Here is an 18,048-nt window from a genome sequence, read left to right as displayed (position 1 = left end):
GGACGTGCAGCGGGGGCGAGGGGCGTGCGTGGTGTAATGGCCTGCTACCGAGGGTGCATTAAGGCGGTTTATGTACGCGAAGAGGTATGAGGTCTTTTAACCCGACTCAAATGCTGGTTTCATTGAAACCGTAGTAGTATATTCCGGGTGTAGCGTTATGTCCAATAATCAATTTGGATGGTTCATTAAAACGACGTGGAAGTCGACCGGATGAGTTCCGATTATAGATAACGCGCCGTATTAATTCGCGCAGGACGGGAAATAACAAAACGCAAAGCTTCGGATTATATAGGAAATAAAATTCATCGATGAAAAAACTAAAAAAAAAAAAGAAAAAAAAATGGTAAAAGAGAGAGAGAAAGGGAGTGACAATCTCGGTCGCAGAGTTCGTTCTCTACGCTCGCTTGCATTAATCCTGCCTCATTAACGATGCAATTAGAGATGCGCAAAATGCATAAAATGCTCGATCTCAAAGGTATATTTCGCGTCAAAGCGCGGGACTTGCTACCTTCTATATCTTTCGATCACCATCGTCGTTGTCCGTACGGATTAATAACGGCAAATGACGCTGCTGGGAACCGACGACGACGGGTTGAACATCCTATGGCCGCTAGTTAGAAAGTTCCCGTTTCCCCGTGTATAAACACGTAGCACGATATCAACCGGCGGCGGGTTATTACACACAGGATCCGAAAACGGAACGTAATGAAAGCCATCGAGTGGAACCGCTGAATTCAGCGTGAAAACGAGTTCTGCTTACGGTTTAGGGGCCTGGACAAAAGAAGGAAAGTTACAGCAAAAGACGCGGGGGGAGGGGGGGGATCTTTTCTATTAAATCGTTACCGAGGCTTTTGTTGCGCCGGCACAATGGACAAAACAGAGATAAAAGAAAATGAATGGACGGCGTGTCATTTGCAGGGAACGATGATGCACTCTCACGGTAGGTGCATTAAGGTGGTTTATGCACGCGAAGAGGATCATCCACTTTCAGGTCTCGCGTCCCTCGCTGTCTCTCTGAAACCGCGACGGATTATGAAGGTAGTAAAACGTTTAAATCGATAACCGGCTGAAGTCGCTCCGCCGTAGGAACCTCGTCTTACGTCCGCGACAGAAAATTGTACTCCGTTGTTCGTCGTCCAAAGATAAATCGATGGTTCCGCGTCGCGTTTGAATATCGCATGAAAGGTCTGCAAACGTTTTCGTCGATACGGTTCCGTTTTCGTTTTCGGCGCACGCCAATAGACCAACGTCAGTACAGCCAAAGAATGAAACGTACCAAATGAGTTATTTGCTGCTCTTTTCTTTTTTCTTTCTTTTTGCTCCCCCCCTCCCCCTCTCTCTCTCTCTCTCTGCGCGCCATTCACGTACTCGATAAATCACATTTCGAAAATGTTTTCGACAGCGAAATTTTATGACGAGCAGAATTTATTATCAACGGCGATAAACGATTCCGTTTGAACGTTTGTCGAGTATCGACGCGACGAGATCGACAACGTGACTGGTAATCGATTTGTAATTTGCTGCCACGGGAAACCGGTCGGACGATAACTAACGAGATCGCGTTTCTTACGCGCTCCACCGTTTTACCTCGTAACGGTGTCGGACATAATGTCAAGAACGTAGATATCTATAGAGGCGAAGGCAAGTCTACCAGCTAGGCGAAAATCCGTTTAAAAAGCTCGAAAGTTATTTACGCTCACGGAGGGGGGAGCGTTGATCCGCTTTCAAATCTGGTAATCACGTTGCGCCGACGACGACAGACGATAAATGGAAAGCAAGGCGTTTGAATCGATTGAAGCGCGGCATTAATCCTACGCTGACTGTAAATTTTCGCGACTTGTTCTTTTTCTTTTTTTCTTTTTTTTTTTTTACGATCTTGCGACGCGTCTCTTACGTATGTACTCGATACTCAGGTGACGAGAAACGACAAATTTTATCGAACGTTACATCATACGGCGCAGAGCAAATGGCTCGCCAATTCATCTTCGCCGGATTCAATGCACTACATGCCTCTCCGCTTTTGCAGGGCTACCAATCATAATTCGAAGCCGCGCCAGAGAATATCGAACGAACACGATGGAGAGTGAGAGGGGGGGGGGGGCGTTATAGCTCGGGTGGAAATTCCTGGGGGTGTCCCCCTGCCCCGAGGGGCGGAGGAGGAGAGGAGAGAGGAGAGAGAAAAAAGGTGGATTCCAGCCTGGACAGATCGGAGCTTATTCTAATTTATATTGGCACGAATTAAAGGATTACGTTATAACCGAGAGTGAATTATGGGCCACGTTATATCCGTTCCGATATATCGATCCGGCGGCAACGGCCAAAACCAACGTGGCCGATACCCACCGTTTTACCGTGGAACACTTTTAACTCGGCGCGATTCGCGGCCGCGCCGCCATTCGAACGATTACACACATAGGCCGGTGGCGTTATACTTTGCTGGAATTAAACGCGAGACAAGCATGTGTTACTTTCCATCAGACCTTTATTTGCCCGTGTGTTTGCCGGGCAAATTGAAAACAAATTAAATTCCTGAAACTGATTGTACGTCGCGCCTCTATACAATTAATGTAAAACTGTCCTGTAATCCGGCCGGATCGGTTCTGCATGGTGACCGGAGATGCGACACACAGGCTGATGTAAATACAGAATCGGCCACTTTGGGAGAGAAAAAAGAAAAAAAAGGAAAAAAAAAAGAAAATCCCGGTCGGCCGAGTTCGCTGGTTGGTCGCTGGCGATTCTGGAAAGGCGAACGAAATAAAGGTCGATCCGTTTCCATTATTTCCGTTCGAACATCGAAGGGATATGCCGTAGGAATTGCAGATTCGTTCATCTCAATTGCAAATGGGACCGTCCGCGACGGTTACGTCGTCGATTAAGGCTCGCCCTCGTTGTTGCCTAACGGTTGTTTCTTCACTTTTTTAGAAACACGTCGAAATTTCAGCGAACAACTGCGCAACTCGCCGGAGAACCCGAAATATATTGTATTTTTCCAGATTGCTGTGCTGGTTTCGAAGTCTCGAAGTTTCCCAGCATGTCATCCGCAACATTCGACGATTAGACCGACAGAAACCAGTTGTCGGGACTTCTCGGTCGACTTGAAAAGTCCGTGCTGAAAGGGACAATCTCGAGTGGTTCTCGATTTGAAAGCCAGTTACGCTCGCTTTGCCACCGAACGCGTGAAATTTTCACCGCCTCTAAGACGCGGTGCTCCTATTGAAAATCACGCGGTGGAACAATAGTCATCTTCCAACGAGAAAGCCGGCATTGTCCCCGTAAACGTCGTATCCCCTGGAGGTGTGGCGAAAGAAGTACCGAGACAATGTACACGATTCGACCTGCATTCAGCGCTTCGCGAAAACACCGTCCGTCCTGTACCGTTTTCTGAAACCCAAGTCGATCGAACGTCGATTTACGGACGATAAAAATTCCACCTCGCGTTGATTCACAACGCATTTGGGATAACGACAGATTTTATCGACAGTCGAATTCAGAAGAATCGTCCACAGAGTTTGCAAGAGCGAGGATAATGCAATTTGGCAGATGCGATTCGCCTAGGCTTAGTTTGATTTCAAGCTACAAGCTTGTGAGACACGACAGAGAAGAACCAGGATTCGAAACCAACGGAGAGTCTAGCCCGCAGAACGCTGCAATTCCCGACTGATTAGCAAAGTTAAACTGCCTCGGTACTAGATAATGCTTAGAACGACGACTAGATCTCGGCGCAGAAACTCGGCGTGTTGACATCGTACGTTCAAACTCCGTCGAAAGTACGGATATTTCCCGGCGAAATGACCATGGCCGTCTCGTCTATTAAGCGAAGCCTTCTACTTCCTCCTCTTTCTCCTCTCCGCCCCCCCCCCCCTCAAAATAAAAAAATTAGAGAAAAGGATAAAAAGGGAGAAATAGGGGGGGAGGGGGGAGAGCGTGGACGATGAGCGCGGCAAACAGCCAGATCGGCCAACCAACCAGCCGCTCGTTTTTCGCTCGAGAGCCGTCAATGTGTGCACATACGTGCGTGTGTCCGTACAATGCGGCCGTGTGTACGTGTGCGCGCACACACACCCGCTCAATCTTCTCCAATTAAATTCTATTGGAATTCGCGCAAATGCCAATACCGGCCGGGCGGGAGCATTCATTGTGTTGAGATAATGAGGGGCTGCGCGCGAGGAAACCGTACAGCTTAACGGATAGAATACGGTATACCGGAACTATGCTGTGCCATGCCGGCCACGCTATAGCCAGGAAGCCGATAATGCTATATCGCGATGCGTATTCCTGGGGCCAAGACCGTAGAACGCCGTCTACTCCGAGTTTATTATGCTGCATTATGCCGCGGCATGCTATATTACGGACACGGTATGTCGTTCTAAGGACGGCCTGTACCTACGAGACATCGCCACGTTACGTTTAACCCAAGAGGGGCGCCTCTCTCTTACGTTACAGCCGTTTAATTGCGAGCGTATCGCGCGCACGTGTTGTACGGCCTGATGATGGAAACTTCGTACGTTCCCATGGCTTTCCGATATTGTTTGCCCCGGCTATCGATTACACCGCGCCGGTGGTAATATCGTCCTTCCGTCGCTAACGTAATCCTACTCCAACTGATTCGAGTTTTGCAAACTCGTGAATGGCCCTACGTAATTTCCGACAGGCAGCGTTAAAAGTATGATAATTGGAGAGATTCAGGCCAGGAGAACCACCCATCCAGGAGTTTGCACGCTCGTCGTATCCAGTCCGTGTCTAATACATTAATCCCGCAGTTGCTTTGGCCCGCATCTCGCCAGATTCGCAAATGAGATTACTTGTTTAATTATACGGTTTGAAAAAGCCGACATACATACGTACCACTGACGTACGCGTTTCGGAACACGCCGCGATGTTCGAGGAGACGTACGCGCCCGTAGTATAACTAAAGACCGAGTGATGCTACGGGAAGAGAATCCTCTCGCGGAAAAAGCTTTGACAGATTTCCAAGTGGGATCGATGCGCGAGAACAACGAAATAACCAAACGCCGTAACCATACGGTGTACTATGCACGTCTTTCGTCAAATTTTTCCCTCTCCGAGCAAATCTTCGAGGAATTTCTTCTTCGTCGCCGATGCTTCAAATTAGTTGTGAGCACGCATTAAACAAAAAGAACCAGAAGAATATCGCCATGAACCGTTATCTCTCCGTTGTTCGACCTTCCGGTCCCGGTTACGACAATAACGCAAATTACAAAACGCCGGCCTCGTTACCAACTTTCATCGTATCTCTCTCCGCGAGTAACTTCGTTAATTTTGCACGAAACGAAGATTATAACCGACAAATATCGAGAAATGCGAAAACCGTGTTTCACCCTTCTTCGACTACTTTAGCGCTTTCAGAAATCGTTTCTTAGTTAAGGCGAAATTTCAATGAAATTTCATCATTGGTTTTCGAAAGTATTCCCGATAGCCTTCCCATCGTTCCACTATCCTATTGGCAACGTTCGATCCTCGCCGAGATGTCTCCATTTCCGAATTCAACTCGAATCGAAAAATCGGAATTTGTTGCGTTTACACGTCCCATTCGGGAAACCAAAACATTTGTTAATTTCGGAGATACTTGTGTTTGAGATCTCCTGTGGAATTCGCTATTAAAATTAACCACGTTACCAGACTGCTCGACTCCAGCGGGACGTGCTTACTTTTGTTCCTTCCAGATGCAAATTGCGGACATGGCTTAAGCCCGCGGCTTTGCGTCGCGCATAATCGAAGTACAGAACCGCTTTCAATTAAATACACGTTGCGCGACAGCGATCCGAGCTGATTTTATCGAAGGAAAACCTACGAACGACGTTAATGCCGTGACAGTTTCCTTAAATCTCTCTTTTCATTCCGCTCGTGCGGACAACACTCATATGGATCAAAAGCTTGGAACGCGATGATCGCTCTCGTTAACGAGGATTTCTTGTTTTAAGCATAAGCACATTGTTAATGAGTATTTGGCGACGGAACGTCAATGTCTACATGTATCAAATTACCGATTAATTAACATAATTAATAGAAACAGCCCAGTCGTTCAGTCCAGAATTTCCACTAGCCTCAATGCCTATAGAAACGGCGGACCAATTATTATTTAATTAGTCTTCATCGCGTACATTCAAAGAGTATACGCTACGAACCAGTTGGGAGACCAGTCGCGAGAGCAGCTAACACGAATGCGAATACGAGGACTCGCTCTGGCCAGCGACCGCAGGATCGTTTCTCGATCGTAATCCTAACTTTTCGGCGTGCTTCAGCGTCTTCGTCGAAACGGGGAAAATAAGCCAGGCTTCCGATTACACGCATGTGCGGCGGCCGGTGCCGCTTGTTTTGCAGGCTTACTTTCGAGATGGGCCAGCAGCAACTTTCCAGACTAAAGAACGAGTGTACTCGGAACTAGCAGACAGAACGGGGAGGGGAGAGGATAGAGCAATGGCAAATGGCATAAGTTGGCCCGAGTAAACTCACCTGCTATTCTCCAAGGCTGGAAAATACGCGAACACTGGAGGGGGAGAAAACTGGGAAAGGACTACGGGGAGGGACTACAGCCTCGGTCTACGAAGAGGACCAAGAGAACGGAAAATAGATGTGTGCACGACCACGTGTGCGTACACGAATGTGTGGTATATCTGTGCGTGTATACGTACACACGTATATTCGTACAGGATGAATGTAAATTTCAAGGGCCAAGCAGGAATTGAGCAGTGTCCATTCGGCATGCCGTATGGAAAACTTTTGTTGAACGTACTATGTAATGTCCTTTAACTCTTCGAACCGCCACCCACACGGCTACCCGAGGCTCGCCACTTTTCAACCGGCCAGCGTCCCTGCACGGATAACGCGCACGTCGGTGAAAATAGTTTTGGACGAGTTAACAAAACGGTACCGAGAGTTGCCGAGGCTAGCTCCGATTTACCACTCGGCCAGACGCTCGCCCCCCGCACCTCGGCCCCCTTTCGCTTTGCACGCTTATTTCCTCGATTTTGCCCCGCTTCGTGCGACTATTTGCCTGCGTTTAACCGTCGGAGATAAGAGTTCATGACGGAGAGACAGAGGGATTAGGCGGGCCTCAACTAACGAGATTAAATCGACGGGACCTCCGCCACTCCTCTCGGAAGCTCACCGGTATCGGACAATACTACTCGGACGGGCTCGTAATCAACGGATATCGCTTTAATCACAGTCGCGCGAATCAAGATGTTCCCACGGAGGATACCTGACCGTGTATCGTTCCATGTAGTAACCAATACTAGGGTATTTCCTGCCCCCTCCCCACACCACCGGTTTGTGGAACGAAAAGTTTCGCGGTAAGTGCGCGAGTATAAAAATATATATACAATATATGTATATAATATATGTTGAACGTAATCAGACGTGACACGAGCAAATGAAAAATCTCAGTGGTCGTGTAATTTATTTTATCGTGGAATAAACGATCAAAAATAAAACGATTACTCCGAACACTGTTTAAACTTTATCGTGAAAATATTGATCCACGATAAATTCCATCGATGCGCATGAAATATTTTTGTAGCACGAGAGCGGAGCAAACATTACACGAATCGTTCGACCGAATCGAGTCGTGTTAAATTCATGGAATAAAAATTCCTTATGGCAAATTCCTCCGTATCGTGCGTCATCTCGTTATTTCGAAATATCGAAACGCGCGATTCGCGTATCTCGATTGTAACCCTGGAAAGAAAAGAAGAGAGAGAGAGAGAGAGAGAGAGAGAAAGAGAGAAAGAGAGAGTAAAGGTAGACGAAGAGTGACGCGTTCTCGGGCCGAGAATGTTGATAATTCGAATTTACGCGTCGAAACGTCGAAAAATGATTCGCGCGTCAATTTCGTGATTGAAACGTTACATTCGGAAACGCGAACGCTCGACGGCCATTTATTTCGATCTTTGCTTCAGTATCGACGAGTTAGTTACCAGCCGTGCATGTACATAAACTTTCACGTACAGAGGGGTTCATTCGACGCGAGTAATAAGAAGTGACGTGTAATTTCGCTCGACCTACATTTTACTAGCGATTCACTTGACGCACGACGTTTTAAGAGACGTTCTCGCCCCTCGAATGTAACATTGATCGTCCCCCCATCGAAACCTCTTATTCGCGTCTGCCGCGTCGCACTTTTTCTTCCCACTTTTTTCTCCTTTTCCTATCCTCTCCTCCTTCTCGTTCCCCCGGAGTTTCTTCCTTTTTTTTTTCCCCCTCCCCACGAGGCGATACGCCCGTGTCATCGAACCGCGTCACAAGGAACGAACGAAATTAATAAATCCATCGACTTCGAGCCCCGTTGTTTGACGTCGCAATCAGAAGATTAATTAATCCGTCGTCCTCCGTAATTACGTTCCCGCGATTGTCGGACAGTCACCACCGACAGCGAGAAAGAGAGAGAGAGAGGAGGGTTTTCCAACGACCACCACGACCGATAAAAGTTACAGAAATAATGGCACCGTAGCTTCGAATGGTAGATCGATGAATATTTACGGGCAAACCATGGCGTGTAACGGGCGCTTGCAACGCTTTCATCGTCCGCAAATATTACCCCAAAGCTGAATGGTATGTCGGTCGTGTATGCATACCCGTTACGTTGGTCACTAGGTGTCGATGACAGCCGGCTCGAGTGACGGTGACGAGTATCTCGTACTCGCGCGAGCATCAAACGAAAATCAGGGTCCGAGCGTGAGACGAGAGAAGCGAAACCCTCGTCGAACTTCGAGGCGGGGGGCGAAACTGAGCGGAAAGAAATGGTAGGAGGGCCCCGTAGGAAAACGGGGGCGTAAATTTCAAACTAAAGGGAAAACGACGTAGCTCGCGCTTCTTGTAAGTCGACGGTCGGATAAGAGGGGCCTGGTGGAAATTCTTTTTCTCGCGCGAATTACCCCAGCCCGTTTCCTCTCTCTTCTTCCATCGTTTTACCTTTAACTGCATTCACCAACGGAAAGACCGCCACGGCGACACGATTAAACGAAAATTGCCCACGCTTGTCTACGGAGGATCAGCCGGAATAGGATTAGGTGTCCTTTGCACCGTTTCAGGATTTACGCGTTTTCAATTAAGGACATTTAGCTAGCCGGCCACGACTGTCCGTGAAACATGACGCGGAATTACCTCTCGGAAGGAAAACGCTCCGGTCCGAAAGAGGGAACTAATATAAGTAACAAGCTCGAAAAACCTCCCTCTCGACTACATTATACCGGGATATACTGTAAATTGCGCTGTCCCAGACTGTACGGCACTTGTAGGTTCATTGTTTTAAAACCGACCCTGTTACCAACACCCTCCTGCCTCCTCCCCGCCCCTCGACACCCATCCTTCACGAAAGTTCCTCTCGATTTTCCTATAAAAACTCGCAACTGAACTAAACTCCGGCAACTTAACCGCGGAACATGCGCGTTAATCTAATCGTGAATTTTACACGTGCATCAATTACCAATTCGTCTGACTAATGCGCGTGCTAACTACTTGCGCGTTCGTTTGCATAATGGTCCTTTGAAGCTCGCGAACGCTAGCTAGTGCTAGTAGTAATCGAAGCACATCGAATCGGTATTGGATCGTCTAAAAGAGACGAAATTCTCGCGGCTGGCTCTACGATTGGTGTATCATAAAACGCGACTTGCTGTCGCAAGCGCCTCCAACGTTTTACAACTGTCGTACTCGAGGTGCCGGCACGACAAAGCGGTTCCCGAAGTCACGATTTATCGGACGAAAGTTTGCCCCGTTAAAACGATTGAAACGAAAGACCGGGGAGAATTCGATTTGCGAGACTCACTCGCTCGGTACGAAACTACCCAACTCTCCACGCTCGGGACGAGAATTCGATTTTCTTTTTGCAATCATACGGTCCAACGATATTGTTTCACGTTGACGCGCTTGTTATTCGTTCAAACACGCGCTAAATTAAAATCCTTCGCGCGAAACGTTGTTGCCGTTCGACTGGTCGTTAGAACGCCACGGCATTCAGGTCAGTAATGCCACGCCAATAAACTTCAAGTGCTCCTCTTTCTTTCTTCTTTTTTTCCTTTTTTTTCTGTTTTTTTTTTTTTTCTTTTGTTTCTTTACACGGCTAAACGACGGATAATGAATTTGAAAGACGCAATAAAAGAGTAACGAACGGGCGAACGAACGGTTTCTTACCACGGAGGCGACGTCGATGAAGTTGCGAGTTTAAAACGTGCGAGGGGGAAACGGGCCAACGGCCATAAACAAAAAGGCGACGTGACGAGAAAGAAACTCGCGTGGACTGTAAAAATTGCCGGGGTGAAACCGTCTTGGTTATTAGAGAAATAAACGAGCCGCTCCGACGCCGCTGGACTACTGGAGTGTGACGTTAATTAATCATTCAAGGAGCGAGGCGAGTTACTTGACTCTGATAAATTATCGCCACTCGAGGAATTAGCTTTTACGTCGCGTGGCGACACTCTCCGCGTATACCTGCCCGCCTGTCCAGGATCCGCTTCCTTTCTTTTCCCAGAATCTCGCCGCCCCGTCGAAAAAAAACGGAATGTAACGATGACGCATGGTTGATACCAAAGCCCGAGTTAACGAGGAATACGCAACAACTTTAATCCCGCGAAATTCGATCCAGCGCGATGAAGCGAAACTGTTAAATCACGACGTTAGAAAATGGGAAAGCGACGTGCTGGCTTTGGAGATTAATCGATTAGTATCGCGCCGCGCGTTACGATCGAACGAACAATTTCGCCTAAACGCAGGAAACCGTGTGCATCATCAAGAAATCATGACGCAGCGATTTTGTATTGTCGAACGCACCTGAACCGTGGCCCATATACCGGTGGGCCGCGAGTTAGTTATCACTAACGTTTACGTAGCGTTGATAACGCGCGCTTCATGCACGAAATTCCGCGAGGTGGAACCAAGATAAATGAGCGAAATTCCGATGGGTCGAATGCATTTTGTCTCGCGCGTCATTAGTCAACGCTTTATCGAAAGCTCGAATTTCCCCACTGGCTCGAAGGTGATCGATCCAACGTCCGAAAAAAAAAAAGAGAGAGACTTTCCGTGGTCCACTTGCTTGCATCCCGCGTTAATGAAGAAACGAGAAAGGAGAAACAAGGGAGAACATGTAACAAGAGACAGAAAAGAGAGGAAGAGAGAGAAAGAGAGAAACAGGACAGTAAAACGGGGGATGGGAAAAGAAGCGTGAGGAACAGTTAAATAATTCGCTTGGTCGCAATAAAAACGTGTTGACGTACATTGTTGCCTTTGGACATCCCGGCGAACATGATAATGCTGATGAAGCGTGTCACGTGCCAGATGGACGGCTCAACTTCCGGTTCTTCCTTTCGAAAAGAAAACTCCACTCGGTTTGTTCTTCTTTCTTTTGTTTCGGCGAGAAACGACTGAGAAAAATATAGAGAACGCGCGAACGCGAGAGAATGAAAGAAAGTGCGGCAGAGCGAACGAGTGAACGACAGAGAGAAAGAGACAAAGAAAGAGAGAAAGAGAGTAAGAGAGAAAGAGAAAGAATGAAAGAGAACGAGAGTGACAGAGAAAAAGAAACGCGCGAGGACAGGCACGTCAGTTGCACGAGACTTTGGCAAACACCTTGGAGTAGGTCGCGAGTAGGTTGACACCTTCAGGGGAGAGGTCGCGCGCAGAACTGACACCTCACGCGCGCGGTCCAGCTACCCTCAGCATCCAGCAGCAGCAGCAGCAGCAGCAGCAGCGGCGGCGGCGGCGGCGGCGGCGGCGGCGGCAACGGTGGCGGTAACCGAGGGGGATGAAGCGGAGCACGCGCGAAATTCCGCCCCTGTACTGCTCCCACCCCCTATTACTCCTCAACCTCCACCACCGATTCTCCTCGCTCTATCTCTTTCGCTCTCAACCGCGCGCGCGATTCCCTCGCGTTCCCTCAACGTGCAGACCTGTTTTGTCCTGACTCCAGCCTCGCGCCATCGCTTCTCCCAGAAAAGGATGTCAAGAGGTAAAACGAAAGGCGAACTGGCCGATAATTATCGGTCAGATAGCCGGGATCAGCGTGGTTTTTCAAAAAGGAAAAAAAACTCGATCCCCGAGTCCCAAGGGTTTACTTTTCTACGCGGAGAGACAGAAAACGCGCAGCGATTAATTTTCATGCGTAAACTTGTTCCACGTTCGATTTAGTTCGATTTAGAGGCAAATTTCCACGGAATACTCGATTAAACGTGCGTGTATATCGTCGGAAATAAATCGGCCCACTTAAAAAGTAAGTAAAGCCAACGATGTCCGAAGAAGAAGAAGAAGAAGAGAAGTTTCAACTTATTCTTACCAAGGCCTTTGAAACTTCTCGTTCTTCCTTAAGATCATGGTTCCTGGTTCCACGGCCGATCGCGAAATTCTCCGATACCACGATATCCCATTTCCTTGTAAAAAGTACGCTTCACGTACGACGTGATATTTCCCGCGAGTTATGTATTTGTTGGAAAATTGTTTTAGGAAGGCGAAGAAGGGAAGAACAGATTCAAGGAGAAAGAGAGAGAGAGAGACTTTGCCATGGCCTGGTTCAGTTACGTTAAGGAAAATTTCACGTGTGCAGCCACGTAACAAAAGTTAATTTCAGTCGATCTTCGGCATCTGGCAAGCGTAAAGATGTACAGAAGTGAGCACGCGCGAAATTTCACCCTTGTGAGCTCTTCAGCGCACCAGCCACCCCTTTTGCAACTTTGCATCTCGTCCGTGCGACCCTCGCACGCAAGGGGCGAAACTTTTCTTAATAATTACTGGCCAATGGAGGTCACATTGTGCGAACCGATGGTCCGGCTCATTTGATATTCGAGTGTCGACCGTGCACGTGAGACCTCGCACTTGGACACACGTGCACAGCACTTCAGCTTTGTTGTTGTTGTCCTTAAAGGGTTGATGTTTCATACACCGCGTTGGCGCAATAAATGACGCCTTTTGTGTGCGGTTCATTGTTTCGAGTGGGCGGCCCTTTTGTTTCGCGGCACGCACAGAGTGATTCGATACGAATTTTCGGCGCAACGCGTCGTTTAGTCACTAGTTTATTATTCGGCGATGCGAAATTTTCCAGCTACTTTAAAAGCAAATCAACGCACGTAGGAATGGCCGAGATTAATACAACTCGAAACATTGAAAACTATGATAGAGCACAGACAGAGAACTTCTCATACTCGACAGTGTATAAAGTTTTGTACGTATTACGATCGTTGCATGAAAAACTGTGTCAACTGTTTTAAATATATTCATTTCATATGTATCCTAGCCATTTGGGCTCTTCACTATACCGCGCTTAAGCCTTCAGTCAACGTCACATCGGAACGAATTTGTGCCTAAATTAATTTTGAGCAGCAAACGTAACAACGAAATCCACGATGATTGGGACAGAGCTGCCGTCTGTTTACCTGGCGGATGCAGGATTTCTCCTCGCATCGCAACTGCAAATTTCAACGGCAGTTGCCGATTATTAAATGTATAATTCCACGTTAATGCGCGACTCATGATTAGAGCCGACAGATTATCGCGATAAATGGATTACCGCGTGCGTTCGAGCATCGACATCGCGGCGAAGACGATCGATATAGTTCGAAAGAGCGCACGTTTGATCGTGCGAGAGACCAAGGTTCGTTCTACCGAGTTGTCAGAAGCGTTGCTGCCGGAAGATGCGACGCGAGGGCAATTTTTTTTTCGATCGATCCGCGGAGGGAGAGGGAAGAGAGTGTGCCGGAACGGAGAGACTCGAGATTAAAATTCAACCGCGACCAGATCTACTTCTGGCCGCGATAAAAGCGAAATCTCCAACAATTATCGTCGTGGAATTCCCTATCGTTTCCCGTTTACCTCTGAGCGAGGGCTTTTCATTGTCTGTAGAAAGCCGAATAGGAAAGGGGAGAGAGGTAAAAAACAGAGGGAAAAAGAGAGAGGGAGAGACAGAGAGAGAGAGAGAGAGAGAGAGAGAGAGTGAGGAGGGGAGCAACGAAGGAGAAGCAAGTCGCACTGGTTGAGACAGCAAAGCAAAGGAAAGAAACGCGAAAGAGTGGTAGGGTTGGTCGTCCGTAACCGAAAGAGACGATGAGAGAAATGCTTGTGAACGCGGATACGGAGCCGCGGGGACAAAGAAAGAAGGGGGACGAAGAAAGGGGGAGGGGGATAAAGGTATCAAAAACAGAAACGGAACACAGGTAAAAACGCGAACGGCGAAGAATGTCCTTTCACCGGCTGACGAGGCCGCGAGCTTCTATTTCACGATAATAATGGAACGTTATACCGTACAATATCGAGACATCTATGTAGTTGACAAACAGGAATTCTCAGACTGGCTGCCAACACTAATGACGCTTTCAGGCAGGTAGCGACGCAAATGCGATCACTGAAATAGCAATTAATTATCATGTAGCAGCTAGCGTCGCTTCAGTATCCGGGAGACGTTGTTTCATGAAATTATCGAAAGTCGATCGGCCGGTCTCGGCTCGGTCCAATGTGTTTAAAATTAAATCTGACGAATGTTCCAGCGATGCTCACGCAAATCTGTCATTAACGGGAAAACGGGTCATCTCCAGGGTGGATCCGCTCTGATGACGACGCTGTTTGTCACTTGGATTATGATTCAAATCCGATCTCCACCTTGTACACGTACCACCGTTATTACCCCTACGTACACGAAATTTTCGAAAATTTCCTGGTCAACGAAGTATAACAAGTTTCGTTCGTAGGTGGCGCAGGCGATTTCATTAACGTGGATAGTTTTACGCGTATCCCTGTACAACTTTTAAACGATTATTGCGTTGGCATAATCGCAAGTTGCTCCGGTAACACCGGATAGCATCTGGTAATTAGAAACTTGAGATCATGATAGCTTACGGGTACCACCGTGGGAATTTCCGGCTGACTACCCAGACTACCAGATTCGCATGAATATAAGAAAACAGAGTTACTCCCGCTGGCGCTGATTTGAGTGGATAAAGCGGTAATACGGTTTATTAAAATCGAGTAACAATGCAACCGAGACCGAAACTGATTATTCCCATCTTCCACTTGTTCTCCGAGTGGGACCATTTAAATATTCATAACGGGTTACACTTGTTCAGAGAGAAGAGGATTTCCAAGACGAATCTTCCCTCTTAAAGCCTTTTAAAGGCTCGTCGTTTACCTTTCGCTCCCTTTCGACAAAGCCAGTTTGACTCTGGCTTCCTTTAGCCTGCGACAAAAGGAGATGCGCCAGGACTCTCCGTACGTACGAACCATCAGAAAGACTACTTCGATTATCGATTATGTTTGGCTCTTGGTAACGTCGCATCGTGACGTTTACCGTGGCCACAGTCACCATCGCGGCTGTACGAGACCTCGAGAGCACTTCCTGGCTGCGCGACGACGTTGCAGCATCGCCAGGTCCTTTGAGACCTGCGTAGTCAAACCCTTGTCATATGCCAAAGACGGCAGTTCGGCGGTTAAATTTACGCGGTTAATTTTAGCCAATTATTTGCATACACTGACAGGGGTATAAACAAACTAGGTATACAACCAGTCCAAAAATTACCGAAAGTCAATGCTAAATTAAATCGCTTTCTATAACCATCATCGACACGCTGGTATTTTTCTCCAATGTTTGCCAAATTCGCGCCACCTATCGTTTACGTTGTCAATATTCGAGCGCGATCGTGAATATCCATTTTGTTTGTCGGCCCAAATATTTATAACATCGTGGACGTCGATTTTCTATGATCTTTAAAATATTGACGTACTACTCTGAAAAATATTCACATGTAAAACGTGCAACGTCCGTTCGAAAGTTAAACCGAATCACACGTGTCTTCATCCTTTTTCTCGTAAGTATATATCTCGGAATATCTCTACTACAATAATATATAGACGTTTGCCAACGCGCCAACGCGGGATCTTATCGCGTTTCCTTTCTGTTCGTGCCGCTTGTGGAAATATTGTTTTAAATTTCTCTCCAAGCAGAATCGATCGGAACGGGGGTGGATTCGGGTGGAAAACGCTGAAAACTTTAAGCGACGATGTGCCACCTTTCTTCCGATAGAAACTTTCGCCGGAAGAGAACATCGAACGTAACGGACGACACAACTGCTATACACAACGTACGATTCCTTGGTACCGGCTTTTCATTCCGTTGCCGTTCGCTTAGTTTGATAAAAAGTAGACAGAGAAGGTGCGGCCGTACTACGTACGAGGAACTGCTTATGCTGAGAAGTTGGCTGAATCGGAGAGAACGAACGAACGAACGAACGAACGAGAGAAGTTTATCTGAAACTGTGCGGGTGGTTGCGCACAGTTACGGACAGTCTTGCTACATGCAAAACGATTCGTCCGGCCAGAAGTTGTTATCGCTAATAGCTACCAGTTATCAGCGTTCCGTTCGATTTCTGAGGCTGTCGCCGCGTCACGTTCGTGTCTAACGCGGCGTGTAATATACACGTGCTTGGTTACCTCGACTATATCGACTTCGATGAACTTTACGAGGACAACGTACGCAAGAGTTGAGAAAGAAAGGGAACTGTTTCGGCCATTCGAAGGCTAAAGGAATAAACTCTTTTCACGAGCATCCCACCTCGTTTATTCAAATCTAACCTCGGATAAAAGAACTCGAGAAGAAATCATCGAACGAACGACTCCGTGTTTATGGTTGATTAGCTGAATTATTCTGCGAGAAAGTTGCACGAATCGATCGGCGAAGTATTCTGTATTCCAAGAGAGACTCGCGAGTGGTTTTATCGGAGGGAAAACGAAATAGTAACTACACGAAGATAGAGAGGAGAGGGAATTGAATTTAAGTACAGAAACAAGCAACCAATCAACCGTCTTGTTGCGAGTGAAGTTACTACAGACTTCCGGTACTCGGTCAGTGGTGTGCGGTCTGTGGCTTACGATACCGTGAACGATGCGAACTAGTGACATGCCCATTCGATAACGATACCATTTTTGTAAAAAGTAAAATAGCTCGATCAATTGTTTCCTATCTCGATTATAAGCGGTTCGCATATTTCGAACGTGTCGCACCGAATCCTCCAGATAAATCGTTCGACGAACGATACCAATGAGAAACGAAAATTTTTTCACAGCGGTTTAAAGAGATCGCGCATCGAAGCTCAATAAGAAAATTTATCGTACGTCTAGACACGGAATAACAATGCCTCCGCGATGTAAAAAACGAAACTCGAAAAGAGAACGCAACGACCTTTCAAAAGAAGGAGAAATCTTTTCTCCATCGAGACAATAAAGGGTTTTAAATGCACGCGTAGCAGAGCGAGTATTTTCGTTCGGCACGACAATAAGTTGTCGTTGATCCATAGGTCGATGTCTCGGGGAAGCTAGATTATTGGAAATGGCAAACGGAGACAGAACAGTCTGGCTGATTATCCGATTATTCGGTTCTCCGGAACATTTGCAATTTACGTCTGAAAGTACCATCGGTTCAATTCCTCCTTCGGGGTCGTTCCTTCTTCTCCCACTAGCTTCGTTACCGTTTTATCTCTATCCTTTCCCCGCCAACTTCTACCTCCCTTGCTTTCACCCTTTCTCCACTGCCGCATTCCCTTCTCGTCGTTTTTCTTCTGTCCCCGCCTACCGTTCCACTAACGCGACGATATCATCTATCGATAAGTCGCGGGAGATTTTGCGTTTCCATTTTCCAGAAATTGCTGTCGGCAAGACAACCGATGAGGTGGCCACGGATCAAGATCTCTTTCTCATCGTCGTTTCGACACGCGCCGAGAGACCAGGATTACGAAGAAAAATTTTTTTCGCAACGCGCGATCGAAATTGGAGAGCCACTTTCCAACGACAAATTCCATCGATTAATCGAATAAGGATCGTTTATTTAGAAATTATGACGACATCTGGTATCAGCGAATCTGCAAATTACAGGCGACGCCAACTCGAATTTTGTAATTACAGGCGACACCTGGGCGAACGGTCGAATTACAGGCGACGAATAATTCTTCAAATTGCGAGACCATTAACGAAGAGATCACGAAACGGTAGAAACGAGATCGTGCGACGTACGTTCGAAAGAAAGGTGATCAAAAAAATTCTAAGCTCTCGTTGGAATAAAAAAAA

The 18,048-nt window shown here is 47.2% G+C and overlaps 1 protein-coding gene across 5 annotated transcripts in view; it reads right to left on the bottom strand.

The window, feature by feature from the left end:
* Window positions 1-18,048, bottom strand: part of LOC122532917 (Down syndrome cell adhesion molecule-like protein Dscam2) — a 187,235-nt gene that overhangs the window by 127,853 nt on the left and 41,334 nt on the right. Inside the window, exons 1-2 of one of the 5 annotated variants that reach the window (XM_043662106.1) lie at window positions 11,581-11,642; window positions 11,229-11,375 (exon numbers count right to left, since the gene is read on the bottom strand). The exons of 3 other annotated variants lie outside the window; for them this stretch is intronic. The gene's annotated coding sequence lies outside the window, so the exon portion shown is untranslated. Of the gene's footprint in view, window positions 1-11,228; window positions 11,643-18,048 lie in introns of those variants that run through there. One more of the 5 variants, XM_043662110.1, reaches the window with a different exon arrangement.

This window comes from Frieseomelitta varia, unplaced genomic scaffold (genome assembly GCF_011392965.1).
Source record: "Frieseomelitta varia isolate USP_RPSP 00005682 unplaced genomic scaffold, Fvar_1.2 scaffold_483, whole genome shotgun sequence".
NCBI lineage: Eukaryota > Metazoa > Arthropoda > Insecta > Hymenoptera > Apidae > Frieseomelitta > Frieseomelitta varia.
The sequence above is the reverse complement of the archived record's forward strand: the minus strand, read 5'-3'. Positions and strand labels throughout refer to the sequence as shown.